The sequence below is a fragment of the Pteropus medius genome, unplaced genomic scaffold (genome assembly GCF_902729225.1).
Source record: "Pteropus medius unplaced genomic scaffold, Ma_sr-lr_union100, whole genome shotgun sequence".
NCBI classification, from domain to species: domain Eukaryota; kingdom Metazoa; phylum Chordata; class Mammalia; order Chiroptera; family Pteropodidae; genus Pteropus; species Pteropus medius.
In genome coordinates this window covers 15,191,446-15,219,063 of record NW_024342473.1, presented here as the reverse complement: position 1 = coordinate 15,219,063, position 27,618 = coordinate 15,191,446, and the positions used below count along the sequence as shown (strand labels likewise).

The 27,618-nt window shown below is 41.4% G+C and overlaps 1 protein-coding gene across 7 annotated transcripts in view; it reads left to right on the top strand.

Moving 5' to 3' along the window:
* The first annotated feature begins 4,809 nt into the window (after positions 1 to 4,809).
* TLN2 (talin 2) overlaps positions 4,810 to 27,618 on the top strand; it is a 386,133-nt gene continuing 363,324 nt past the window's right edge. For 4 of the 7 annotated variants that reach the window (XM_039865415.1, XM_039865406.1, XM_039865408.1 and 1 more), the window contains exon 1: positions 4,810 to 4,938. The gene's annotated coding sequence lies outside the window, so the exon portion shown is untranslated. Of the gene's footprint in view, positions 4,939 to 5,666; positions 5,799 to 6,393; positions 6,413 to 27,618 lie in introns of those variants that run through there. The other 3 variants (XM_039865411.1, XM_039865407.1, XM_039865409.1) reach the window with 3 other exon arrangements.

Below are 27,618 nucleotides of genomic sequence, written 5' to 3'. Positions count from 1 at the left end.
GTTTAGATAAAAACACAGTAAACAAATCTGATGTTTGGCATTTTTAAGACAATTAGGGAAATCTGAGTATAGACTGGGCATTAGATGATACCAAGGAATTATTATTAATTTTATCAGGTGTGATAATGGCATTGTACTTATATATAAAGAAATGTCCCTATGACTTAGAGAGTAGAATGTATTTAGCAAGTATAGGATGAAATGACATGATGTCTGAGATTTGCTTTAAAACATGTATATACAATAAAAGGTAGATGAATAGTTCGAGGTGGCAATAGTTTGAAATTACTGAAATTAGGTAATAGTATTTGAAGTGTATTATACACTTCTTTCTACTTTTGTTACATATTTAAAATTTTCCAAAAAAGCATGTTAAAATTAAAAAGATCTCTACCTACAAAGAACAACTAAGGAAGCAAGCAGCAGAGTAGTATGCTACCATTTGTGAAAAAAAATGAACATATATTTATTCTCATACAGACATTAAATATGCTGGAAGGAAACTGGTAAAAGTGTTTGCCTCCAGGGAGAGGAACTGGGTGATTAGGGGACAGGGATGGAAACTATTCAAATAAATATTTGAAGAGAGGATGGAGATATTACAAAAGTGAAATTAGTTTTTAAAAACCTAGAGTTTGGTTTATTTTACCCCAAACCCTGGTCATTTATTGATTGTAAACTGGGCATTTGTGGGCTACATTCAGCTGAAAGAGTTAATTTAGCTAAGTGACAATAGAGAATTTTATTTCATAAACATGTATTCATGCTTGTTGCTGTGGATGCCGGGTTTTAGAGACAAAAAAGTTGAGTCAGGAACTTGTCATTGTCAAAATGATAGGGTTTAACATCAATTTACTAATGCTTTATTTTTGACTTTAGGCATAAAAGTAAGGAACCTCAGGATGATGACTGCTTGTTTGATTTTGACTGTCTTTCTGATTCATCAAGAAATCTATTTAGCTGTGCCAAGTGAAATAGATAATGAAGAAAGAGATTTGTCAGTCAGAGGTTTGACTGAAGCACAGTGAATGTAGAAAGCTTACGTGTTGGGTACTCTGTACTCCTTCACAAATCAATGAGCAAGCAACCAAAATAAAACATCCTGCCTCACATACTGTTTATATCAACCATTCGATTTGGATTAACGATAAATCCAATTTAGCTTAATGATTATTGGTATTCTTCTAGACAGCATGTTTCTTATGAGATACTTAGAGAACTTTCCATAATGTGTTTTATATACTATAGGAAAAGAAAAATTAATCTCAAGCATATCTTGTGTTGGGTATAATAATAACAATCATTTCCTGAATCCATGGAGCATTTTTCTCTTAAAAAAGTATTTAAATCTCTATCCTGAATAGTTAGGAATGAGGTGAAGCCCTATGCTTAGAGATAGTTAAAAAACTAAAATAAATTAATTCTTGCAAACTGTCTTATATCTGCCTTTCAAATAAAATGAAAGCAGCTTAATTATATGTTGTACTGAAACTCAGATAATATTTCCTCTATAATTATTAGGTAATATTCTTTCGTAGAACTTCAATTAGAAAAGAGATGGAGAGATTTCTGTAAACTGAAAGATGTCACATGATAATAGAAGCCAAGTATCTTGTTTTTGTTTCTGGTTTTGAGTAATAGGTAATTTTTAGAAAACGTGGTTCCTACATCCACCTTGCTCCAGGGAGTGGACAGAAACAATTTCAAAAGGGGGAAAATGTCATAAACCGTTGATGTAGTGTATAAATAAACCTCTAGAAGATATCAAGGCACAAAATATGATCTTATAAACAAAAATGGTACAAAATATTTGGTAGAATAGCTTTTTGCTCAATATGGACAGTTGGGTTTGTTCAAGTATATACGTAGGCACACAGAAAGTCAGGAGGTTAAGGCTAATAGTGCAATGGGGGTAGAGGAGCAATTTCTTACCATCTGGCTCTTTAAAACCAAGCAAGAGCTGGTTCGATATTTATAGTCCTAGCTTGTAATTTAAATAGATTTTAGTTCTAGATGTATTTATCAGTAACTTGGAAGATACATACTTGATTTACATCCCCAAATGCTGCACTCTTTAGTCACACAAAATGTATATATTTTGAGTTCCTAATGACTTGTTAGACAGGACGTGGGACAATATGAAGACTTGGTAAATTGCTTAGATGAAATGAGTTTTACGTTAGGTCTTAGATACTCAGGATAAACTGCTATAATATTTTTCTCTGCTGGGTACAAACAAAGCCCAAGAATGTGAACTTGTTAAAAGAAGTCAGAGTTTTTGCTGGTCTACAATGAACCATGATCATAGTGAGAGACTATTAGGAGCCAACTCTAAATTTAGAAATAACTATCTTTTCAGGCATATGGGAGGAGTCTCAATTTCAGAGCATATACTGTGGGTTACTGGTAAAATCAATTTTACTTCTATTGGGAAAGTTATTTAAAAATGTACTGCTGGGCAGTGAAATGGTTAGAGTTGGTTTTTCTGAAGAAACAGTAAATGGTTATAAGAGGGTTTAGAGAAACTGAGGCATAATAAAAATAAGTGAAATGTTCAAAGTCAGTTGGTTAGAATCCAAGACTAAAGCAAAGAGTTCTAAGATTGATGTTCTTTTTCACTGAAGAAAAGGGTTTGACTGATCTCAGAGAGCCACAACATAACGCTAATTAGATTAGTAATGCACAGATATTAAGACACCTGCACTCGATGCTCTGAATATTTTAGGATTTTGCTATTTTGAAAAGAATAAAATTACTGGATTAAACCAGAGCTATAACTCTGCAAGCTCTTAGCATCCCAGGATTACACTGACAGGCTAAAGAAGAGAGAACTTTTCAAATATCTCAGGGTACTAGCTAAGTAGCAAGTGAACAAATATACTATTTTTATGAAATGAATATTTATTGAGCACCCACTATGTGCCAGGCCCTCTTTTAGGCAGGAAGATGCAGATAAGATCCTTGCTGTCATGGAATTGACCTTCTAACATTAAACAACATCTCATTGGTAGACGGTGGAAGAGCATGGGGATACTTTGAGAAGGGTCAATTAAGTGATAGAAAATCTTGAAATCCAAGTTGGGAAGAAATAACTGATTTTGAGATGCTTGATGGGCCCTGTGAAGCAAGGACTTAGTGGAAGGGAAACATGATTTTAGTTGTAATAGATTTTTCTGTTTTGATAAGCTTCTTGTATAAACCTGGCATTTGAACTATAAGAATATGGTTGCTCTTTGTCAGTAAACCAGGTGATAATTTAGGTGGCATTAATTTAATGAGCTTATTACCAATCTCTTACAGTAATCAATAAACATTCACTTTTTAACCATCCCTCAAGGTGACTTGCTGCCACCACCAGTTATTCTGTTAGACCGATGAATGTTTAAAAAGCTGTGGTGAGCAGAAACATTTTACCTGTGCAATTAGAAACAGTCTATCTCCTACAACTTTTCATACTTTCTAAAGTTGCCAATTAATTGGTTCTCTGACTGGGCTTTTGATTTATAAAGTTTATCCTCTGCAATAAGTTACAAAGCTGCATTCTAACTTACAAAGATCTCTGTGGTCATAATAAAATCAAGTTCTTTAGCCTGGATTGTTCTAAAACATACTAATTGTTCTTAAACATGCTAATAGTTCTTAAAGAATGTTCAGCCTTATCCAATGTCCCAATGGACTTCTTCAAGATAGTTTCAATTTACAAAATCAAGTCACTCTCCAGTTTATAGTGACAGCAGTTTTGTGCTCTGAGAAATATTACAAAATTGCAGTAGTGTCATTTATGAGTAACTGAAAAGATTTGCTACCTATTTCTTAGGAAGAGGGGTCTATCTTGGTCATTTTGTATTGGGATGGGGAAAAAAACCAGGTCTTTTCTTATATAAAAACTTATATTTTGAAATTACAAAAGTAATGTGTCCCTTACAGAAAAACCAGTAACTAGAACCAAAAAGAAAAAAAGAAAAATAACCCATAATTCCACCTACTACTGAGGGACCCAGTTAATATCTTGATGTGCATCTGTCCATTTTTTTCTGCCTCTCTCTGTACATCATAGTTTTAAAAATGGGACCATGTGGTACATAATGTTTTGTGATTTGTCTTCTCGCTCCGTTAATAACCTTCACATTGTTCTGTCATCCTACATTTCCTAAAGATTCTGTAGATTTAAGAGGTATATAAACGGCTTTATTCAAAGGCACAGTAAGTAGAACATGTTTTCTTATTAATTTAATAGCGTACATGCCCTATCCCTAAAGCCTTTCTCAAAAAACCTAAGTGACCTCTGACCAGCATTTTCGGTGTCCGCGTGTGCAACACGTGCAGAGAGAGACAGTCCTGCCACCAGTTCCCGCCAGAGGCATCGCTGCAAAATCTCACTGCCCGCCAGGGTCCTCTTGTTAGAGCACACCTCGCTTCCTCCAGGGCTTGGACAGTGGTCGCGGGAAGCGCATTGCGAACTCAGGGGCCCCATTCCACAAGATGCCGCGTCCCCTCCAACGCAACCCAATCTCTCTTACACAGCAGAGCCCGAATTTTGGGGAGCTCGGGTCACCCTGCGCCCCCTACTCCCTACCAACAGCTCGGCCAGCGCGTCGCCTTCCTCGCGAACGCTCCCAGCTCCCGGCCAGGAGTGGAGACCCAGAAAGGGTCCACAGGTGCCGGTGCTGGCCCAGCTGCGGTGCCGCGCCGCGCCGCCGCCGAACCGGAGCCGCGCGGGGCCACACCGTCCCCGAGTGATGACGCGCTTCCTGCCCTCCCTGCGCTCGCGGGCCGTGCGCTCGCGCTCGCCCTCGGCTCTTGTTCCGCGCCTGGAGCCAGCGGCGGCTGCAGCGGCTGAGGCGGCTGCGGGAGCTGAGCGGTCGCCGGGCGCACGGGGGGAGGCCAGCTGCACTCCCGGGCAGGCGCTCTGCAATGAGACAGTAAATGCATCCCTTGGTAAGGCGCACGGCTCACTCGGGTTTTCCTCTCTCTCCAGCTGCATGCACGTTGCATGAATTTCTCGTGTCTTATCCCTCCCGACAGAAGGAAAATGTGGGTGGTTTTTTTCTTCCCTTTTGCATCTGTGAGTGATGCCAATGCAGAAAAAAAACCGCAAAGCTCCCAGATTTGATGTTCTCGGAGGGATTTTTGCAGGAAAATAAAAATAAAAGAAAATTAATGCACCTGTCTATTGCACATGTATGTTTCACTGCACTCGACCCGGGTGCAGCGGTTTCCAAACAGCCTCGCAGCCGGCGCCCGAAAGCGGATTCCTGGGGGTGGGCAGCCTGTTCCCTCCGGGGCTCCTGCTGGGTTTCCGGTAACTGGGCTTGGAAAAGCAGCCTCGCCTGCCTGGAGTGTCCCCTTGTCCCTGGCCGGGCCCCCGCTCCAGGAGACTTGGCGCGGGCGGAGCGGCTTCATTCCAGCACTGGCCGCCCCGACTCTAGCGGCACTTTGCAAACAAGTCTCCGGCCGAGGCTCCGGGCAAAGACAGCCGGCGGGTGCAGAGCTCCTTCTCCAGTCCCGGACTCTCAGACTTGCCGACTCCACGACTTCTCTTTACTTGGCAATTTTGCCACCAGCAAACTACTGGCCGCTGAGGGACGCGGGCAGCGCCTGACGGAGAGCGAGAGCAGGATTTGGATTCAATGCCGCTGAATTTGGAATCAGTGTCGCACTGGGCGAGCGGCGCTCTCTCCTTCATCGGCCCCACGAGCTGAAATTTCGCGCCCACTGGAGCCAGGGGTCCTGGAGACCGGCATTTCGGGATTCCTTGAGGGGGCCGAGAAACGACGTTCGAGGGCGCCATATTTTTAGTGGGTCTCGGCTGCGGAGGGAAGGGGCGGACAGTTTCTGGGCCCCGGGGATAGTGCGGTGCCCCCGCGGGAAAGGCAGGAGCGGTTTTCGCCCGGAAAGTTTGGCGAGAAGGCGGTCGCGCAGGGCGAGCCAGACGGATGTCCCCGCAAGGGCGCGCGGGCTGCAGCGCGTCGCCAGGCCGGTCCAGCCCGGGTTGAGGGCCCAGAACCGCCGTCAGGGACCGCGCGCCCCGCTCGCCTCCTTCGCCTCCGTCCCGCCGAGACGCGGCGTTCGGGTTCGGAGGCGCAGGGAACACGCCCCCCTCCTCGCCGCCCCCGCTGCCCCGGCGCTCCGCCGGAGCCGAGCGCTTGGCGGCGTCTCCCGGCTGGGCGCCCGGTGCAGAGCGTTTCCCGGGCGCCGGGGTTCGCCACGGCGCTCCGCGGGGCGCGTGAGCTCACTCCCTTTGGGAGAAGAGGCTCCCGGGTTCGCGGGTCAAGGCCTGGCTTGCGGTCGCCCCCCCGGGGCCCCAAACCAGCCGGAGCCTCCTATTGCCGCCTTGGCTGCGGCGGCGACAGCAGCAGCGCCTGCGGCTGCGTGCTCTGCTGTTGCCGCTATGCCAGCTCGTGGAGGCGAGGTAAGGGGGCGTTTCCAGAAGTTGGGGCTTCAGTGCCGCCTGGGGAAACTTGGATTTTTGCTGCCCGTGAAGAGCCGAAGTGACTTGGGGAAGGGAGTTGATCTAGAATCCCTGTGTCTCCGGTTACTTCCAGAAAGTGAGGGAGGAATGAGCTGAAGTGTTGGCGTTGTCCAAGACACAGCTAAAGATAGGAAGGTAGGGATGAGGTCCTGGAAAAATGGATGCTCAAACTACAAGCACTCTGGTGCTCCAAGTACCATCTACTTTGGCTTCTAATGCTACCTGGGTGTGTATTAGGTTGTGCGCTGTCTTCCCTTTTCTAGAGCTTGAAGTTGTCAACCTCTCAGGAGTGGGTCGCTGAGGTATCTTTACTTTTGAAATTGATTGTGATCTTTGCTTTGTGAAGGGTTAGAGGAAGGGCGTGTTTGCTGACCTACAGTCAGCTGAGCGTAGGAACGTGCCAGCCTTTCTCCTTGGCGTCTTATTGAAATGATGCCGTAGTATTTGAGATCATGTCAGCACTCTGGGGCTTCATCATTGGAGAGGCTTCAGGGTTTCACAGAAACTAGGGATAGGGTGGGGAAGGGAGGGAAAGCTTTTATCTTTGAGATGTGCCCTGTGATATCAGGAATTAAGCTGCTCCTTTCTTGTCCTCTTCATTAAGTGCCTCCAGTGTGAATGTCAGCCATTCTTCCTTGATTAATGATTTGCGATACCTATGCAAAAACCGAGGCGGGGCGGTGGATGTGGCAAATGGCTGTGAGAGAGGAGAAATACTTGAATACGATTTTTTTTTTCATTGAGCCCTAGAATTGTGGAAAACACCAAGAGCCCAAGGTACATTGATCTGAAATTAGCATAACTAATTTAAGAGAGAATCAAATCAGTTGCAGAAAGCCTCTGACGTTTCGTAAAGTTCCTAGTGTTTAGAGGTGGTACCTTGAATTACAGAAACACGGAGCTCCTCAGATTGAGGAAGTCACTGGTGTTCCTCTGCCTTTGTACCCGCTGCGGTTATCGAGGAAACACTAGAGTTCTTAGAGCCTCTAATTTTGGTATTGATGTTGTGCTTCTACCTCTAAGGGGAAAGTGAACTTTTTTAGTTGACCCGTTGAGTGAGTTACTGTGGATATTCTTTACAGGAATAGGCCATGTGTGTGTCTTGAATTCACCTACTGCTAAACATACTTGTTCAGGTATTTCGAACACTTCTCTAGATTATTTTTAAGTGAAGTCAGGTTTTACAAAGAGGTGTGTGTGTGTGTGTGTGTGTGTGTGTGTGTGACTAATGCGTGTGTATGTGATTTTCTAATCCAGTTTCTGTCTTTTATATCTCTAAATTATATGGATTACCGTACTCCTCCACTCCTTCCTCCCAGCATATCATTAGTTCCGATTAAAGATGGTTACAGTTGGTGAACAATATAAATTTTTACCAACTATAATCAGAAAAATAATTCTATACATCTATAAATGTGTTTATTCATTTTAGCATTATGCTTTATAACTACATATGCCACATATTTTTGTGCATGTGTTAAACATTATATAATAAAAATGAACTTTTGAAAAGTTTTCTCAGGCTGAAAGAAAAAGAAAAGTTTTATTGTAAACCCTTTAATCTTCACTCCCAAGTTTTCTACCATACTATTTATCTATTTAAAAAAATTTTAATTCAGCTTATTTACCCTCCAAAAATTCACCGTTTTATCCTCCCAGCCCCTGTCTCTTGCAGCTACCAATTTGTTCTCTGTGTCTATGAGCTTGCTTTTTTTCTTTTAGATTCCACATAGAATGAAGATCAAATGATATTTGCCTTTCTTTGACTTATTTCATTAAGTGTAATGCCCTTGAGGTCCATCCATGTTGTCACAAATGGCAAGATTTGATTATTTTTATGGTTGAATAATATCCTATTGTACATATATACCACAATTTCTTTGTTTTCATATTAAAAAAAATTGTTTTACAACTGCAGCTGGCACACAATACCGCATCAGCTTCAGGTATACAACGTAGTGACCAGACATCTATATAATTTATGAAGTGATCACCCTGACAAGTCTAGCACCCATCTGATACCACATGTAGCCATCACAATACTATTAACCGTACTCCCCATGCTGTATTCTATATTCCCATGTCTGCTCTTACAACTGGCATTTTGTATGTCTCAATTCCTCTTCCTTCCTTACCCATCCCTCCAACCCCCCTCTCATCTGACAACCATCAGTTCTCTGTATCAATGAGTTTGTTTCTGTTTTGTTTGTTCTTCTATTTTGTTCTTCAGATTCCACATATAAGTGTAATCATATGGCATTAGTCTTTCTCTCTCTGACCGTTTCACTTAACATAATACTTTCTAGGTCCATTCATGTCATCACAAATGGCAAGATTTCATTCTTTTTTAATGGCTGAGCAATATTCCACGGCTTATGTACCACATCTTCTTTACCCACCTGTCTATCAGTGGACACCCAGGTCTTTTCTGTATCTTGGCCATTGGAAACAATGCTGCAGTGAACATAGGGGTGCACATGTCTTTTCAAATTAATGGTTTGGGTTTCTTTGGATAAATACCCAGAAGTGGAATTGGTGGGCTATATGGTAGTTCTATTTTCAGCTCTTTGAGGAACCTCCATACTGTTCTCCACAGTGGCTGTACCAATTCACAATCCCACCAGTAGTGCGTGAGAACTCCCCCTCTCCACATCCTTGCCAACACCTGTTGTCTGTAGATTTATTGATGATAGCCATTCCAACAGGCATGAGGTAGCATCTCATCGTGGTTTTAATTTGCACCTCCCTGGTGACCAGCAATGTTGAGCATCTTTTCATTTGTCAGTTGGCCAGCTGCATGACCTCTCTGGAGAAATGTCCATTCAGATCCACTCCCCATTCAGTTGGACTATTTGTTTGTTTTTTGGTTTTAAGTTGTATGAGTTCCTTATATATTTTGGAATTTCCATCACAAATGGATGCTGGATTTTGTCAAATGCTTTTTCTATATCTATCGATATGATCATATGATTTTTATCCTTCATTTTGTTGATGCAGTACATCATGTTGATTGATTTGCAGGTATTGAACCAGCCTTGCATGTCAGGAGTAAGTTCCACTTGATCATGGTATATGATCTTTTTAATGTATTGCTGACTTTGGTTTGCTCATATTTTGAGGATTTTATATTTATGCTCATCAGGGATATTGGTCTATAATTTTCTTTTTTAGGTAGTGCCTTTGATGGTTTTAGAATCAGGGTAATGTTAGCCTTGTAAAATAAGTTCGGGAGTCTTCGTCTTCAATTTTTTGGAATAGTTTGAGAAGGATAGGTGTTAAGTCTTCTTTGAGTGTTTGGTAAAATTCATCTGTGAAGCAATTTGGTCCAGGACTTTTGTTTGCTGGGAATTTTTTGATTATTTATTCGATATCTTTGGTTGTTATTGGTCTGTTTAGATTTTCTGTTTCTTTGAATTAGTCTTGGAAGATTATGTGTTTCTAGGAATTTATCTATTTCTTCCATCTTGTCCAATATGTTGGAATATAATTGTTCATGGTGTTTTCTTATAATCATTTGTATTTCTGTGGTGTTGGTTGTCACTTCTCTTTCATTCTGATTTTATTCATTTGGGTCCTTTTTTTCTTGATGAACCTATCTACAACAATTTCTTTATCAGTTCATCCATTGATAGACACTTAGACTGTTTCCATATATTGGCTATTGTAAGTAATGCTGCAGTGAACATGGGGGTCTATATATCTTTTCAAATTAGTGTTTTTGTTTTCCTTGGATAAGTATTCAGAATTGGAATTGCTGGATCTTATGGTAATTCTATTTTTAATTGTTTGAGGAACCTCCATACTGGCTTCCATAGTGATTGTACCTATTCACATTCCCATCAACAGTGTACAAGAGTTCTCTTTTCTTCATATTCTTGCCAACACTTGATATTTCTTGTATTTTTTGATAATAGCCATTCTAATAGCTGTGAAGTGATAGCTCATTGTGGTTTTGATTTGCATTTCTCTGATGATTAATGATGTTGAACATCTTTTTCATGTACAAGTTGGCCATTTGTATATCTTTTTTGGAAACTGTCTCTTTAGATCTGCCTACTTTTTAATTGGATTGTTTTCGTTTTTGTTTTTTCATTTTTGCTATGGAGTTGTATGAGTTCTTCGTGTATTTTGGATATTAGCCCCTTACCAGATATATGATTTACAATTATTTTTTCCCATTTGTTAGGTCGCCTTTTCATTTTGTTGATGGTTTCCTTTGCTATCCAGAAGCCTTTTAGTTTGATATAGTTCTACTTGTTTATTTTTGTTTTTATTGCTGTTGTTTTTGGTGTCGGATTCAAAAAAATCCTTTTCAAGACCTGTGTCAGGGAGCTTATTACTGTCTATGTTTTCTTCTATGAGTTTTACGGTTTCAGGCCTTACATTCAAGTCTTTATTCAGTTTGAGTTAATTTTTTGTGTATGGCATAAGATAGTGGTCCACTTTCATTCTTTTGCATATGGTTGTCCAATTTTCTGAATACCATTTATTGAAGATACTGTCCTTTAGCCATTGCATGTTCTTGGCTCCTCTGTTGTAAATTAATTGACTGTGTATGCATGGGCTTATTTCTGGGCTCTCTGTTCTGTTCCATTGATCTATGTGATGTTTTTAGCCAATACAATACTGTTTTAATGATGATAGTTTTGTAATATAGATTAAAGTCAGGAAGTGTGATGTTTCCAGCTTTGCTCTTATTTCTCAAGCTTGCCTTGGCTATTTGAGTTCTTTTTGTGGTTGTATGCAAATTTTAGGATTGTTTTATTTCTATGAAAAATGCCATTGTAGTTTTTATAGGGATTGCATCAAATTCTTATATTGCTTTGAGTAGTATGGACATTTTAACAATATTAATTCTTCCAATCCATGAGCATGGACTGTCTTTTCATTTATTTGTGTTTTCCTTGATTTTTTTTATGTGAATGTCACTTGTAGTTATCAGTGTACAGGTCTTTTACGTCCTTGGTTAAATCTGTTCTTAGGTATTTTATTTTTCTTGATGCACTTGTAAATGGGATCGTTTCCTTAATTTCTCTTTCTGATAGTTCATTATTAATGTAAAGAAACAACAGGTTTTTGTTTATTAATATTGTATCCTGGAACATTTCTGAATTCATTTATTAGTTCTAACAATTTTTTGATGGAGTCTTTAGGGTTTTTTAAAATATAATATCATGTCATCTGCAGATAATGACAGTTTTACTTTTTCCTTAACACTTTGGATACCATTATTTCTTTTTCTTGCCTAATTGCTCTGGCTGGGACTTTCAATACTATGTTGAACAAAAGGGCAAGAGTGGTCATCTTTGTCTTGTTCCTGATCTTAGAGGAAAAGCTTTCAGCTTTTCACCATTGAGTATGATGTCAGCTGTGGGCTTGTCGTATACGGCCTTTATTATGTTGAGGTATGTTCCCTCTATACATGCTTTGTTGAGAGTTTTTATCATAAATAGATGTTGAATTTTGTTAACTGCTTTTTTTGCTTCTATCGAGATATCATATGATTTTTATCCTTCATTTTGTTAATGTGTAGTATTACATTGACTTATTTGTGGATGTTGAATCATCCTTATATCCCTGTCATAAATCTCATTCGATCATGGTGTATGATCTTTTTTAATCTATTGTTGAATTTGGCTTGATAATATATTGTTGAGGATTTTTGCATCTATATTAATCAGGGACATTGGCCTATAATTTCATGTGCGTGTGTACGTGTATGTGGCTTCCTTATCTGGTTCTGGTATCAGTGTAATGCTGGCCTTCCTCTTCTGTTTTTCTGGAAGAGTTTGAGAAGGATTGGTTTTAATTCTTCTTTGAATGTTTGGTAGAGTTCACCAGTGAAGCCATCTGGTCCTAGAGTTTTGTTTGGGGGAAGTTTTTGGATTACTAATCCAATCTCATTGCTAGTAATTGGTCTGTTAAGATTTTCTATTTCATCATGATTCAGTCTTGGTAGGTTGTATGTTCCTAGGAATATATCCACTTCTAGGTTATCCAGTTTGTTGGTGTATAATTGTTCATAGTGGACTCATGATCCTTTGTAACAGAGATGTTACAACTGATATCTATCTTTTTTATGCCTTTCTTAACAAAGTGGTATAAATTAGGCTTTGTTGCCTCTTGCCTGATTCTTACTATTCATGGCTTGATCAAAGTTACTGTATTTTTTTTTCCTATTAAGAAGATTTTGTAACTTCAAAAGGTTAGAAAATGCCTATGCATTTTGGAGAGTTGCCTTTCAATTTACTAGGCCTTGTGTTGTGTGTGTTGTAGTGTATGTGGCATGCCCAGACTCTAGGGACAGTGTCTAAGACTTGTGATCTGTGACATTATTGCTCCAAAACTTTTGAGTCATATGTTTTCTTGGAGATTTTGGGTGGTGTTTGGCCAATACAGGAAGTACTAAAGAAGTGTTAAATAATTCAAAGTTATTTTTATTGGGTACAAAAAATTTTAAAGACAAGAAGGAAAACTTAATAAGCAGGGCCAGAATTACAGCTTAACATACCCTACTGGTGCCTTTTTAATTACAGTACTTTCCCCCAGAACTTTTTAATCCTATTACGTTTATACTTAATGAGGAGACTAGTTAAAACATAAGCCAAAGAGAACTATTACAAATAATGGGGATAAATGGTGGGTATAACCAGATGTTTTGCCTAAAGTTAAAAGAGTTAAGGAATCTGAACTCTGTCAAACTTGCCTTGCAGGCCCTCCCCACACCTCCTCCGAAAGCAAGAGATTTTGAAAGGCAAAAAAGAGTCTTGAAGAGGGGTGGGGGTAAAAAACGAAAAAGAAACAAAATGCTTAAGGTAGGCTTCTCTTGTCCATTGGCCATTCTAATAACCCTTGGCTTAGTGTTAGGTGCCATTTGAATGACAACTGGTGGACAAGGCTGGGTGCAAAATGTTTCACTTGTGAGAGTCTTTATTTATGTGTCACTCTGAGCTATAAATTAAGACTGCCACCCATTTCACAGTGTATTTTCAGAGTCAGTGCCAAGACCATGGTTTCGTTTTTCTTTTAACTGGTAGTTTAATTTCAGCTAAAGTGATACTATTCTGAATATGTAGAACAAGAAACGAATGTTTATATTTTTTTTTACTCACCTAGGTGCAATCTTAAACAAAATTTTCCTTGTTTACTATTCACTTATTCAGCAATTGTTTTTGAGGGGTTATCATGTACTTCATGCTAAGAAGACACCCCCTGCCCTTGCCTCAGACACTGAATTTTTAGGGGGTAATGTTTTTTGTACTTTATATATCTAATAGATTGGGGACGAGGAGGCGGGGGAGTGATGAGTGTGTGATTAAATAGCATTTGAAAGATGACACAATATAAAGATGAGCAGAGGATGTGAACAGGCCATTTCCATAAGAAGAAATGCAAATGAATAGATTATCAACCTGTATAATGGTCAGAGAAATGCAAATTTAAAAACGAAGGGATATTAATTTTCTGCCTATCCAGTTGATCTACATTTTAAAGGTTGGTAGCATCCTCTGTTGGATGTGTGTGAGGGGGCAACTCTCTGACTCTTGGCGGGAAAATGAATTGCTGCAGCCTGTGGGGAATGCAGACAGTTTTGATGAAAGTTTGGAACATGCCTGCCTTTTGACCCAACAATCCCATATTTGGGGTCCTGTCTTACAGAAATAAAAACATCAGCATGTAAGGATCTGTGTGTGAGGATGTTTATTTCAGGATTATTAAAGTAAATAAACTAGAAGCAACTTGAATGTCCATCAGTAGGATGAATAGAATAAAGTATACATATAAATCCATACTATGGATTATTTTGTGAGGGATGTTCATGATATATTAAATGTAAATAAAATGGAGTTGCAGAGTCTCGCATACAGTATGATCCTACTTCTGATTTAAAAAAGAAGTCCTATGTGTGCAACCTTGGAGAAAGATGCGTAAGGACACACAAAACTTAATATTGTTTAAAATTATTAGTGGGGAGTAAGGAGTGATTATCTTGCTCTATATATACCTCGAATGGTTTACCTGCTCAAACACACAAGATTTTCTACATGAAAACACTTTAAAATATTATTTGATTAATGAGTAGGAGACTCATCTGGAACCATTTTGGAAACAAAAAGCTGGGCTTGCTTTCTCTGATGCTTGCAACAATCTCATCTCTTTGGAAACTTTCAGTGAATTATATTCTAAAATCCGGAGATTTCCCAATTTTTAGTAAATTCCCTTCAGTGTAAAAGATGGTTTCAAGAAAAGCTGTTTGCCTCAATCCCTCAGGAGAGTAGTGAACATAAAAGACCACAAAAGCTCTTAGCAGGCATTCTCCTTTTCCTCGACTTTCTGATCTTCTTCTAAGGGAAGACCAGTATCAGCCCTTGGAGGGGAGGTCCTCTGGCCAACTGAAGCAGCAGCATCTCCTCAAACTTGGTTTTCCTATCTGAGGCTAAGGGAGGTGCTGTTTAATGGTTGGGTTGGCCTTTGAACCCAGGTCTTCTTCCACGCTATCCCTAGCTTAGCTGGTTGCTCCACCTGTACCATTTTCAATTCTGCCTCCTAATGTGACTTTTGAAATTTGATAAAATTTATGAATTCTTGGCAGTTACTGTCAAAACCAAACTTTCAGAAGCAGTGGAACCACCATCCATGTTTTAAAAAGTACATACCACGTGCCCCCATGAATGCTGGTGGGAGATCCACTGGAAGCCAGGGCTCTGATGCACAATTTGAAAACCATAGTTTAGATTCAATCAGTGGTTCCCAAGCCAGAATGCATCAGAATCACTTGGAGGGCTTGTTAAATCCTAGATTGTTGAGCCAGAGTTTCAGATTCTCTAAAGTCTTGGGTGGGGTCTGATAAGTTGCATTTTTAATAAGTTTCCAGGTCTTGCTTATCCTGCTGGGCACAGACCACACTTTGAGAATTACTGGTTTAGAGAAACAGCTTCCTCTGTTTTGCAGATCTTCTGTTCTTGTCCGGCCAGTGCTCTGCCCCATCATGGATGAAAGTTGGAATGCCAATCACGGCAAGATAATTCAATTTTATCAATTTCACCAAACTGAGGAAAAATAAATATTTGGGTTGTATTACTTAACTGTTGTCTGTATCTGTTAAAGGTGTTTGTGGATTTAGTGTTGTTTACAGCTAGATGTATATGTTTCATCACCAGTGAAGATCAGAATTAATGGGTATTATTTTAAACATTCTGTAATGGATTCTCATGGAAAAGTGAAGACTGTTAGAGATTCTCTGGTTCCTGTTTTTTGCTTTTTGCTTTTTCATCATACATACATACATATTCAAGACTTGATGTCATTGATTTCTTTTAATAAGAAGTTGGCTACATATGAAGAGTATTGTGAAGAAAATGGTGACTGGATGATAAATGTTGTTTAAATTGTTGTAATCTGGTCATTGGCACTTTTTTTGGGGGGGGAGGAAATTAAATGCAACAGCCATTAATTTCAACGTGTTTATTACAGTGTCGCCATAGGGGACACATTTCAAATAATGCTTATCAGTGACACATAAGTGCTTGGCTCTCCTGGGGGACCCTCACTTGTCTGGATGTCCTTGAGAGGCTTGGATGACCCAAAGCTCAAGAGCAAGATATTCCCTAAAAGGCTCCGCTTCCCACTAGTGGATCCTCTAATTCTAAAATTCTTTAGCAAACAAACACTTGTTCTGTTTTTAGCCACTTAATTTTAGTACGTTTTATTCTTTTCTAATGATTTCTCATGTAAGTTATAAACAGCAAAGTTGAGCGTGGTAGTAGAGTATATGAAAAGCAAAACGGGAGGGAAATTTTCATGAAGAGGTCATTCTTAAGCTGGGCCTTGTAGAGTGGGCATCTTCTGTGGGTTTCTCCATCCTAGCTGCACATTGGAATCACCAGGGGATTCTGATTTAGTTGGTTTGGGTGGGCCCTGGGCATTGGCGGGTAAGTTCTCCAGGTAATTCCGATGCATGGCCAGGGCAGAGAACATTCATCTGCTTGTCCTCTGGGTCACTTTGTTTATTCTTTGAAGAATTTGTTCATCTGGCTCACAGTCCCTCCTCTCATTGACAATATTGGTGACTTGAACATCTCTACAGATTGTCCTGCCAACTCAGTCCCTTGACCAGCTCTCTTTCAGTTATCTGAAAGTAGGGAAACCCTACTTCAACTATCCTTCTCATGGTTTTCTCTAGATGACTGGTTCTCAGCAATTTTGCCATGCAGAGTATATTTGGTAATGTCTAGAGATATTTTTGTCTGTCACGACTTGAGGAGAGGAAGGGACACCACTAGCATTTAGGTGTTCTGGTTAGGACAGCCCCGCAACAAAGAATTATGTGGTCTAAAATGCCAGCAGCGCCAAATTGAGAAACATTGTCCTAGTGTCCTGGAAGTTTTTTTTAACCCCAGTTTATAGGAGAAATGCATTTTATGTGATGACCCAATACAAACACATATGCAACCGAATCAGGTTTCCTCACCCTTACTTGGCATAATGTACTAATACTTTTTATTCTGTTTCATAAAAAAATTACTGGCCATGACCTACTAAACTGATTTTACTACCCACAAAACTTGCAACCTATCATTTGAAAAACATGGTTATAGAACAATAACTGCACCTCCACCAAAATAGTGACAAGCATTCCAGTCTGACCCTCACCCTTTCTCTTTCATCTTATTCCCTTTAGCACTCAGTCCCACCTAGCCTTCACCCTACCAGGGCCTCTAACCAGGTGACCTGTCCACTTTTCCTTTGCTCATCATCCCTCTCTTGTCCTCATCACCCCTCCCTAGCCCCAGCTGAGGTGCTTGTGTACACTATCAACGCCTTTAACCCTTTCTTCATCTTACTTTCTTGGGAAAACCCCACCTCTGCCCACTCTGTTCCTGCTCCAGGCTGATGAACCTGGCTGGAGAAAACATGCAGCCTTCTGTATTGTCTCACTTTTGATTTATGACCACAAACCTTAAGGGGGTCTCTTGGCACAGCCAGGTCTACTATGCTTCTATCCCCACCTCACTCCCAGCTGATGACTTGGCTTATTTCACTGAGAAAAGGAAGCAATTAGAAACTAATTTCACCATCTTCCCATGCCAAATCTGCCATTCTACCTGCACCATAACCACATGTGCAGTGTAACCATATGTGCACTGGATCCCGTTTTCTGTTGGCGTGCAAGACTTTCACTCACGTATGTGTCTCCTTTCGCTTCTCTACCAGTTTTCTCTCTCATGGATTATCATGAGAAACATGTTGTAGGTGCTTATATTAAGGAAAAAGCAGCAGCAGCAACACTCTTGACCCTGTGTTCCAGTCAGTCGTTCTCTCATTCCTCTACTCTCCCTTCCAGTAAATATTTCTGAATCATCCTACTCTTAGCTTCATTTCCTCTCTTTCTGTCTTGAACCCACTCCAGCTCAGCTTTGGCTCCGTCCTTCACCAAGACCGCACAGCGATATCCAGGTGGCCCACTCTTTGTTGTCATCTTCTGCGGCCTCTCAGCAGCAGTTAGCTAGCTGCTTGCTCTCTCTTGGAGACCCTTCTTCACCTGGTGTTCACGCCATGATCTTCACTTGGTTCGCCTATGGCCTGGCCACTGTAACGCTAGCTCTCCTGCTGGATCTCCTCATTACAGCTTTTGAAGGTTGGAGGTACTCTCTCACACATCACTTCATTTAAGAGTCAGCCTCATTATCACCTCTTCAGAGGTCTCCCTGGCATCCCCTAGCCTCCACTTTCAGCCTCTTCCTATTTTATTTTTATATAATTTATCATTCCCTGATGTTACATATGTGATTTATTTATTGAATGTCTGATGGCACTAGAATGTAAGCTCCATGAGAGAAACCATCTCTGGCACTGTGTCCCCAGGTGCCTGGCACATTGTAGGTATTCAAGAAAAAAATTTTTAATGAGTAATTGATGAAGAAAACTTGCTGGTTACAGAGGTTAGTGTTGGGCAAGAAAAAGTAAAATTCCGATTCAAGCTAAATTAAGGAAGCGAGTTATGTTGAGGTGGAAAAGCAGTGTCTCATGGGAGCAATATTTTTTAAGTCATGTGTTGAGTTAGGGGTTCAAGTATCGAATGAGTGAAACACATCCTTGCTAAATACTTGTTGAGTGATAGAGGGCACCTGCAGAGGACAGCTAGATGGAGACAAATGGTTGCCTCTCTGTTTTTATCTCTGAAGAGGGCACTTAAGCAGTCTGCTTGGTAACTTTTGTCACTGAATTGAAGACGGTAAATTCACTTGTCTGAAGTGTTTATCATCGACCTTAATGTTCTGGTGAATTGTTTTTGGTGTATCACTTGTCTCCAGAGTCCACTTGAGCGCAGAGAGAGATGTCTCCTTTTTCATATATGGCAGAGTGAATTCCTGCAGATCGGTAAGATGTTCCATGCTTCCCTCAGCACTTTTCTCAAGCAGCTAGGTTAGAGAGCCCCAAAGCTTTGTGTGCTTAAATTAAAACTCTCTTTTTCTGTTTGCTTTGCTTCAAGACAGTCCATTTAATTACTTGACACCTTGTCTAGGACCTAGTTTGATGAAAGCGAAGATATTTCCTGCGTGTGGCCCGAGGTCATGCGTGGCAAATCTTCAAGGGGAGTGTGGATTATTCCTGGGTTTGAGAGATTATGTTGAGGGCTCTTTAAGAGGCTTAATTTTCTCCTTGAAGGGCTCTCTATTGGGCTCAGCACCTGTCACTCTGGGACACTCCCCCACAGGGTTAAAGGAGCTCTCCCTATGGGTAAGATGTCAGCCAAGGTCAGTGTGAGGGGCAGCCACAAAGCAGTTGGGTTTAATACATCTAGGAAGAAAGGGCAGATATCTTTGTCAAGGGAAGTTTATCTTTAAAAAAGGAGCCCTGAAACGTTCCAGGTCAGCCTCTCCCTTTAACACAGGAAGAACTGAGCTGAGGCTCAGAAGGATGAGGCATATTGGGGTCACTTGGCAAAGTTGGCACTGGAATCCCACTTTCCTGACCTTAAGCTGTGCTTTCTCCTTTTCTTGGAATGTTCAGTTGGACCTTGACTTTAATTCAGGGCTGTGGTCCTTAGTCTTGGGTGGTGTGCACAAGAATCGCCAGGAAAGCTCCTTAAAAATGCTGGTTCCTCAACTCCACCTGACTCACTGAATTGGCATCTCAGAGTGGGAGATGAACACCTGTTGTTGTTTTTTTTCAAGGTCCCTAGGGAGGTTCCTAGGACAGGTTGCCCCAGAAGGGTTTGTAGTGGGTAAAGGTAGCCAGTGCACTGGGGACAGTCACCCTGTGGGGGACATGCCTGCTGGCTTTGCATACTGGACAGACATGTCTCCTTTCTAACACAGGACAGCCATCTCAACAGGGACAGTCTATTTCTCACTCTCCCACACCCGCTCTGGTTACTGAATGAGACCGTGTAGGGTTCCAGCTTTAATGCATATCAAAAGGTCTTTTCATTTTCTTTGGGAGCACTTTCCCAATATGTTTTGTTCTACTTATGTAAAAAATGAAAGCTGCATTCAGTTTAAGAAAATCATCTCCTTGAGGGATTTTATGGGTCCTCCTGCTCAGGGTCCCTAGGTGTCCGAGTGTTGACGGTGGCTCCCCAACTCTCAGACCATCTGGAAGCTAGAAGCTGACCATGAGTGCTGCTCTGACAGAAGGAAAAGGGAGTCTGAGTTGGTTGTGCAGGGGTGAGTTTGGACAGTTTTATGAGGACAGTAAATCACTTGCTGGTTCTTGCTGGTGAATTTGCAGATGTTTTGGATCTCTGATTTTGTGACAGTTGCTGCAGGCTCAAGACTGCACAGAAGAGCCTGCAGTCATACCCTGTACCCCCAGAGCTGGCTCTCTGATGGACCTGACAAGTAGTTCATCCAGAGCTTTATGAATGTACCTGGTGAAGATATTAGAACAAGCCCAGTGGAATCTGAGAAGCATCAGGTGGCCATGTATTCCTCACAAAAGAAACAGGAGACTGATACTTTCCTCTTTAATTGGAAACTGACAGATTGTTGGAGTTTGTTAGGGCTGCTATAACACAGTATCACAAATTGGTGGCTTAAACAACAAATTTATTGTCTCAGTTCTGTAAAGCTAAAAGTCTGAGATCAAGGTGTCACCAGAGTTGGTTCCTTCTGAGGGCTGTGAGGGAAGCATCTGTGCCTGGCCTCTCTCCTTGGCTTGTTATTGGCTGTCTTCTCCCTATGCGTGTTTGTTTCTGTGTCCAAATTTCCCCTCCCCTTTTTATAAGGACAGCAGTCATAATGAATTAAGGCCTACCTTAACATCCTCATTTTAACTTGATCACCTCTGTAAAAACCTTATTTCCAAATAAGGTCACATTCTAGGGTATTGGGGAGTTGGGACTCCAGCATATTTCTGAGGGGACACAATTCAATGAATAACACAGATTGTTGAACTGACTTGTGTCTCAGAATCGGAAGTTTATGTGAAATGCTATTAGTGAAGGATGGCCCCCTTTTTAAGCTAAGGGAACTATAGTAGTAGTTGTGGGATTCTGTACCTGCCAGTTTTACTGACCTCTACTTGGCACTTTGCATTTTACTGAGGTGTTGCATATATATTACTATTATAACAACCCTGTGAGGCAGGTATTCTTATTTCTGCTTTGAGGGAGCTGAGGTGTACCAAGGTTTACATACTAAATACTGAGTAAGTTGGACTCACACTCAGATTTTCTACTGCACATCATAAGTTTCTCCCAAAGCAACAGTGATTCTCAGACCTTGACATGCATAAAAATCTCCTGGGAAACTTATAAATATATATTTGAGAGGCCCTCTGGAATACTACTGAATCAGAAGCTGAGGTTCTAACTAAGGAATCTGTATTTTTTATTGTTTCCTCTGGAGATTTTGATGCACTCCAAAACATGAGAACTAATGCACTCTACCATGGACATAATAGTTAAGGGGGAAGTACCCACCAACACCACCAAGTTTCCATTTGATTTTTTGTCAGCTGGCTTGCATGTAAGGTCCTAGGAGGAATCATGAAAAGATGCTCACTGGAATCAATCAGGGGACCCTTTGAGCCCAAGGGGATCACCTTCTTATACAGTATCCCTGCCACTGTACTGATAGGCAGGGTCTGAGCTCTTTGGCTCCCCAGACCATGCTAACTATTCCTCTGCTAATGGGAAATAAGTCTGGCTTGAACTTTCGGTGTTACACAGATGCACGTTGCACCATAGTGGGGATTAATTGGGGTGACGTGGTAGCAAATAAACATCACATCCTTTATCAAAGCAAAAATAAAAATAGCAAGAAGACAAGGCAAGGAAAAAAATTGTGATTATTAAGTATTTATTGGTATAAAATGTGTTTACATTAAAACATGGTAGAGCTTGCACAGTGCAAAAGAATCACTTGGAGAAATTGTTAAAATGGATTTCTGTGCCTCACCCCCAGAGATTTTCTTTCTAAGGCAGAACTCAAAAATTCTGAGCTGCTGGTCTGGGGACCACACTTAGAGCAGGCCACTGAACATTAATGAAAGGTTGTCATGTAGTTCATCTGTTAAAATGACAGTCTCTCTGAATAATGCAGACATTTCCAAGACTCAGCCATTAGCCCGTAGATTATAATCCATATTCAGGATCAATGTTCAAGTTATTTCACCATCTTTATTTTAGTGATTATATAGCAAATATACATAATCTCTTAGCAAGGGCTACATTTCTTAGAGTGTGGTCCTTAGGTCACTACTATCCGAATTACCTGGGATTAAGGTTCAACATTGTAGCTGCCCAGTCCCCAGAGATTCTAATTTGTTATGTCTGTGTAGGGCCCAAGAATATGTAGTTTTTTTAATCAGAAGATTCTCAGGTACAAGGGCTTGGAAATTAGTACTGCTTTTTACCAGAAGCTTACCACATAGTAAGATTAGAAACACTGTTAAATTGATTGTTTATAGCAGCACTTGTTCCCATTTTCAGGTTTGTAATGCTGTTGTCTAGTCTGAAGTTACCAAGACCTCACGCTGCAGTGTAGATGTAATTTTAATAGATTGTTAGAGTTCTATTTGAACAACCATCCTTCCCTTTTCAACAGAAGCTCATGCAATTCATTTAAAGGTAAGTGTTAAAGCAAAGGTTATATTCTTTGTTCCGGTAAATTTTTTTGGAACATTGTTAGGATATGAAATTTATTAGAGACTTTTAGAGTTAACGGAAGGAGTTTTTGTGGTTTAAACTTCACAACTGGTTAAGGGTGACCTTTGGTAGAAATATGTTTGTGTTCCTGGGCTCTGTGTGCATATTTTTAAAAATTGGTAAATGCTTTCATATGAGAGGGGGAGGGTTGGGATGAGGGACTCTGTCCTATTAGTAAGAAGAGTCAATTGCATTGACCAATAGATTTTGAACTCTATACTCAATGCCTTGCAGATGTTTCTGCAAACTGATTTTTTTTTTCCCTCCTGGAGACAAGATTTTCAGTTTTATTTTCTTCCTTCTGGCAGAATGGAACCTGCACTTTTAAAAAGAGGAACTAAAGTTAATTTTGTGTCATTGAGCCATACATGCCCACATCATTTTATATAACATATTCTTGAAAAGTTAGAGATAAATTATTTTTAGCACCATAGCAGGAACTGCATGGCTTTGTCTAAGTCAGTAGAACCGTACATCTAGAAAGGATGAAATTTACTGTATATAATAATACTTCCATAACTGACTCAAAAAAAATATATCAGGGGAATATGTCACTCTAGCCATCCTTTTTGTGAATCTGTTTGCTAAGTAAAGATTCTTTTTGTGATGCAAATGAACCCCCTAGGGCTCTCTTTGTTTCATACTTGTTTGAAAACTGTTCTGTATGCTTTATTTTAGTTGGTGCTTAGTGGGTGGGAGGAGTGGAATTGGCCTCTCAGTTCATTCCTCTTGATCACTTTTTTCTTAGCACCACATCTAGTACACAGTGGGGGTTCACAAAAGTTTGAGGGATGAATTAAACCATTATGTTGATGGAGAAACTGAAGTGCAGAGAGGCCCAAGAGGCTTGTCCAGATGTGACGGCAGCATGGCAGAAATGGGAGAAGAATTCTTCGGGCCTTCTGACTCTACCTGGCCAGTGCACTTTCACTATCCTTTCTCCAACTTATGTCTTGTAAATTCACATTTTATCAGTTGGGATTCTGAAACCAGGGTGCATCCATGTGCTTGTTATGGTTTTGGGGGCAGCATGTTATCATGAGGAGCCCTGGCTTTGGAGTCATTGATCAGCTTGGCAGATCTTTTTCTGAGTGTCTACAAGATGCTTGGTAGAATAGCCTGGAACAAAACAGACCTGAGCCCTGCCTCATGGAAAGCACAGTCTGGGAGGGTATCCATGGACATGAGGCAGTAAAACAAATCAGAAGAGGAACGAATATTGCAAAGGGTCACATGTGGGAGCTTGTCCCACAGTGGTCAGCACAGTGTGACCTTGGGCGAGTCACCCAGCCTCTACAAACCTCGGTGTCCTCATCAGTAAAACAAACATACCATCTTTATGTTGCGGAATCGTTGCAAAGATTCAGTGGGATGATGGATGTAAAGCAGACAGTGCCTGCTTCTGGACACATAGTTATTAGCTATAATTGTTAGAGACGGTGAGTAAATGGCTGTTTATGTTTCTCGCCTTTGTGCTGCTTTGACTCTTGTAGACAGACAATGTCGGGAAAGGAGTTTGATATGTTTATATTTTCTTCCTTGTTTTGGATCATCTTAAGAACAGTGGGGAGAGGTATTGAAGAGCTGTGCTGGTTGGTTTTGCTCACTGACTAATGAGGTTGAGGTGGGAGCAGAGCTTTCTAGCCAGAAGCGGATGGCGGTTATGGTTACAGGTGTGCTGAGTTAGTGATACCCCCAGGCCATCTTCAGTCCTTGGAGGCTGCCAGAGCTCAGGCTCTATAAAGATGATAATTTCCCAAGTGCTCTAGGGCTTGGAAACATTTTGGAGAGGTTCAGGTCTTTAAAGGAACTGTACAGGGTCCAGGGAATCAGGAGCTAGGTTACTAGATTTAAAGTTCTCTGAGGAGAACAATGGAAAGGAAGCAAGGACGCCCACAGGCTGTGTGGGAGGTTTGAATGAAAGATGCAGATGAACAAGACCAGGTGAAAATTCTCTGATAATAAGACTTACCTGAGAACTTGTTTAATTACCAGCTCACCAGGCCTGCCCTGGTCTGGTTTGGAGCCTTGGAATCTGTGTATTTAACAGTTTTCCCATGTGATTCTTACCAGGGATGTTTGGGAAACGCTGGATTAGATCATAAATCTCTTGTCCTTGCCATTTAAAGTTGTTCATGGACCAGCAACGTCAGCAGCACCTGGGAGCTTGTAGGAAATCCTGGGCTCCACCCAGACCTACTGATTTGGAATCAGCATTTTAAAGAATCAGCTTCACCATGGCCTTGCGAGGTGAATGTGTATGCACAATATATTTGGGGCAGGACTTGCCTAGAGGGCAGGGCCACCTGGCAACATTTTAAACCAGGGAGGTGATGGTAACAGGTTTGATGACCCCTTCTGGGGAACTGGAAGAGATGGTAGACCAGGGATTTGAACTCAGGCTTCTGAGTTTCTGACTCCAGATTGAGTGCGCTTGTCCCATATCCTCTTGACTATGGTTCTTTCTGACTCTTAGGGTCTGTCTCCAGTATGATGTCAGGGCCCTCACCATTCTGTTAATGTTGCACCTGGGAAGAAAGATGCTTGGGGACAGTAGAGCAATGCTGGGACCACACAAGTATGTCATAATTCTTGACATCCATCAACACTGTGAGGACTCCTTCTCGCTGTCCCTGGGAGAAGACGTAGGTCCAAATGTAAACGTCAGAAAATTTGAATTCTTGGAGACCTGTGGCGGTTTACATCATACCAGTGGTGGTTCCCTGAAGAAGTTGTTTTATTTCCATCCAAGGACAGGATCAGATGGAGTGTGATTTTTCTAATGCTCCTCCAGACTTTTAAATCGTCCTTCTCCAAGCACAATGTCAGAGAAAATACCCTGGGAGGCACTTGCCAAATGGCTTGAAATAAGTGTCCATGTACTTTTCCAAAAAGAATTAGAAGCTTATTTGGGGAACTAAAGGCCTGCTGTGCTAGACATTAGTTGGAGAGATCTCAGTGCCAACTTGGGAAACTCTCCCGGGGGCTCTTTCTCATCACAGCCCCTGCTCAGAGAAGCTGCAGTGGGGGAGTAGAGAGACAGCCAGGCTTGGGAGAGTGGAGGCCGGGAGGAGGGAAAAAGGAGCAATGTGTCCCAGAGGGAAAGGAACAATGGCCGTGTCTCCTGCCAGGAGAATTAGAATCTTTATAAATCAAAGGGAAAAGCAAAGGTCATTATAAATTCATCAACACTTGAATCACATTACTAGTTAGCCCTGGGGTTGGGGCCAGGAAGCTTTTTAGGAAACTGAGCCATAGAAAGGGCAGGAACTCTGCCCAAGGTCACACACTGGCTAGTGCAGCGGTCCCCAACCTTTTAGGCACGAGGGACCGGTGCTCCAATGAGAATCTAATGGCTGATTAGATTCTCTGAGATGGAGAACCTGAGATGGAGCTGAGGTGGTGATGCTAGTGCTGGGGAGCAGCTGCAAATACAGATGAAGCTTGGCTCGCCAGCCCACTGCTCACCTCCTGCTGTGCAGCCTGGTTCCTAACAGGCCACAGACCAATATTGGTCCATGACCAGGGGAACGGGGACCCCTGGGCTAGTGGCAAAGCCTGGGTCAGGGTCCAGGGATCTCGGTTCACCCAATGCTCTGTCCCTATGCTCTGCTGCCTTCCCTCTAGAAGGAAGATGCTAAGAATGTGGAACTTTACAATGATTAGATCCAGATGTGCTGGCTCAACCTCTCTTTGAAGCTAACATAGTGTTTTTTTAATGAAATTGAATATTTTAATCTGCAGGTTTCATATCCATTTTATGCATACAATGAATAAAGGTCAGGATAGAAAAATCACAAGCTGGTAAAAAACTCCATTGTAGGGGATGCTATTCCAGGCCTGTTTCTCTCTGCTTGAAGCACCTGATTGAGTGACCTATGGGAGAAAGGACAGGGAGAAGCTGTGCACTGCACATGGGCACAATGTTTGCGTTCAAAGTCAGGGTGTGGATTTATATGCTCTTGCCAAGGTCCACGGGGCAGATACATATTAAATTTTTAAAATTAAATTGTGGGAAGGCCAAACTTTACGATTCTTTTAGCTTGAGTAGGAGATCCTAAAGGGCTCTAGTGCAGAGGCATGGGTAGGATGTAGCCACTCCTGTGATGCCTGATTGCTTCTGTGGAAAATCTAAAGCCTGTACTGTTTATGCCACATGATTTAGCAATAGATTATACATTGCTTTGGTTAAAAATGGTCTAATGTGTGTGTCCATTTTATTTTGTCCACAAATGGACTTTTTCATTGTAACAGTTGAAACAAACTCTTTGTTTGAGAAGTATTTCCACTGAGTTTTGAAGGCAACCAAGCCCTTCTTTTGTCCAGTGGTCTAAGGGCATGTTGTTAAATGATTAATGCATCTGGTTGCAGGCGTCAAAGAAGATGCCTCGGGGAGGTTGGGCCTGAGCTAGAGGCCAAGTGCACTGAATTTTGGTGTCCTACCATGTGGTGTTGGCTGTGTCAGCCAGGCCAGTACAACTTCTCAATCATGTGTCATATCAGTTGAATCAGTGAACTCTTAATAGAAATATATATAATTTGTTGAGACAATAAAATCCTTTTAGATTCTGATAGAAGCAAGTAGTCAATGGTGCCAGAGGTTTCATTTGCTTTGAAAACTGGAGGGAAATCCCATGCTTTGAGTTCAGTGGTAGAATACCAGCTTTTTAGGGGATTTAGATTTAAGAACCACTGAGCTTCACCTTGAGGCTAGATCAGTCCTGTAAGAAGCCAGAGTCTGGCTCTGTCATTCAATGGGTGGCTGAGGTGCTGTGTTCAACAGGGCTCCGCAGAGTGTGATTCTGGAACCACTAGCTTCAGCATCACCTGGGAAGAGTCCCTATCCCCCACCTACTGAATCACAACTACGGGCACCTGTGCTTGAACATGTTCTCCAGGGCATTTGGGGGCACGCCAAGACTGATGCTCTAAGGTTTTTAAGTAGCACAAGCTTTGGGCCTGTGGTCTGGTGGATTCTTTTCCAAAGCGTTTC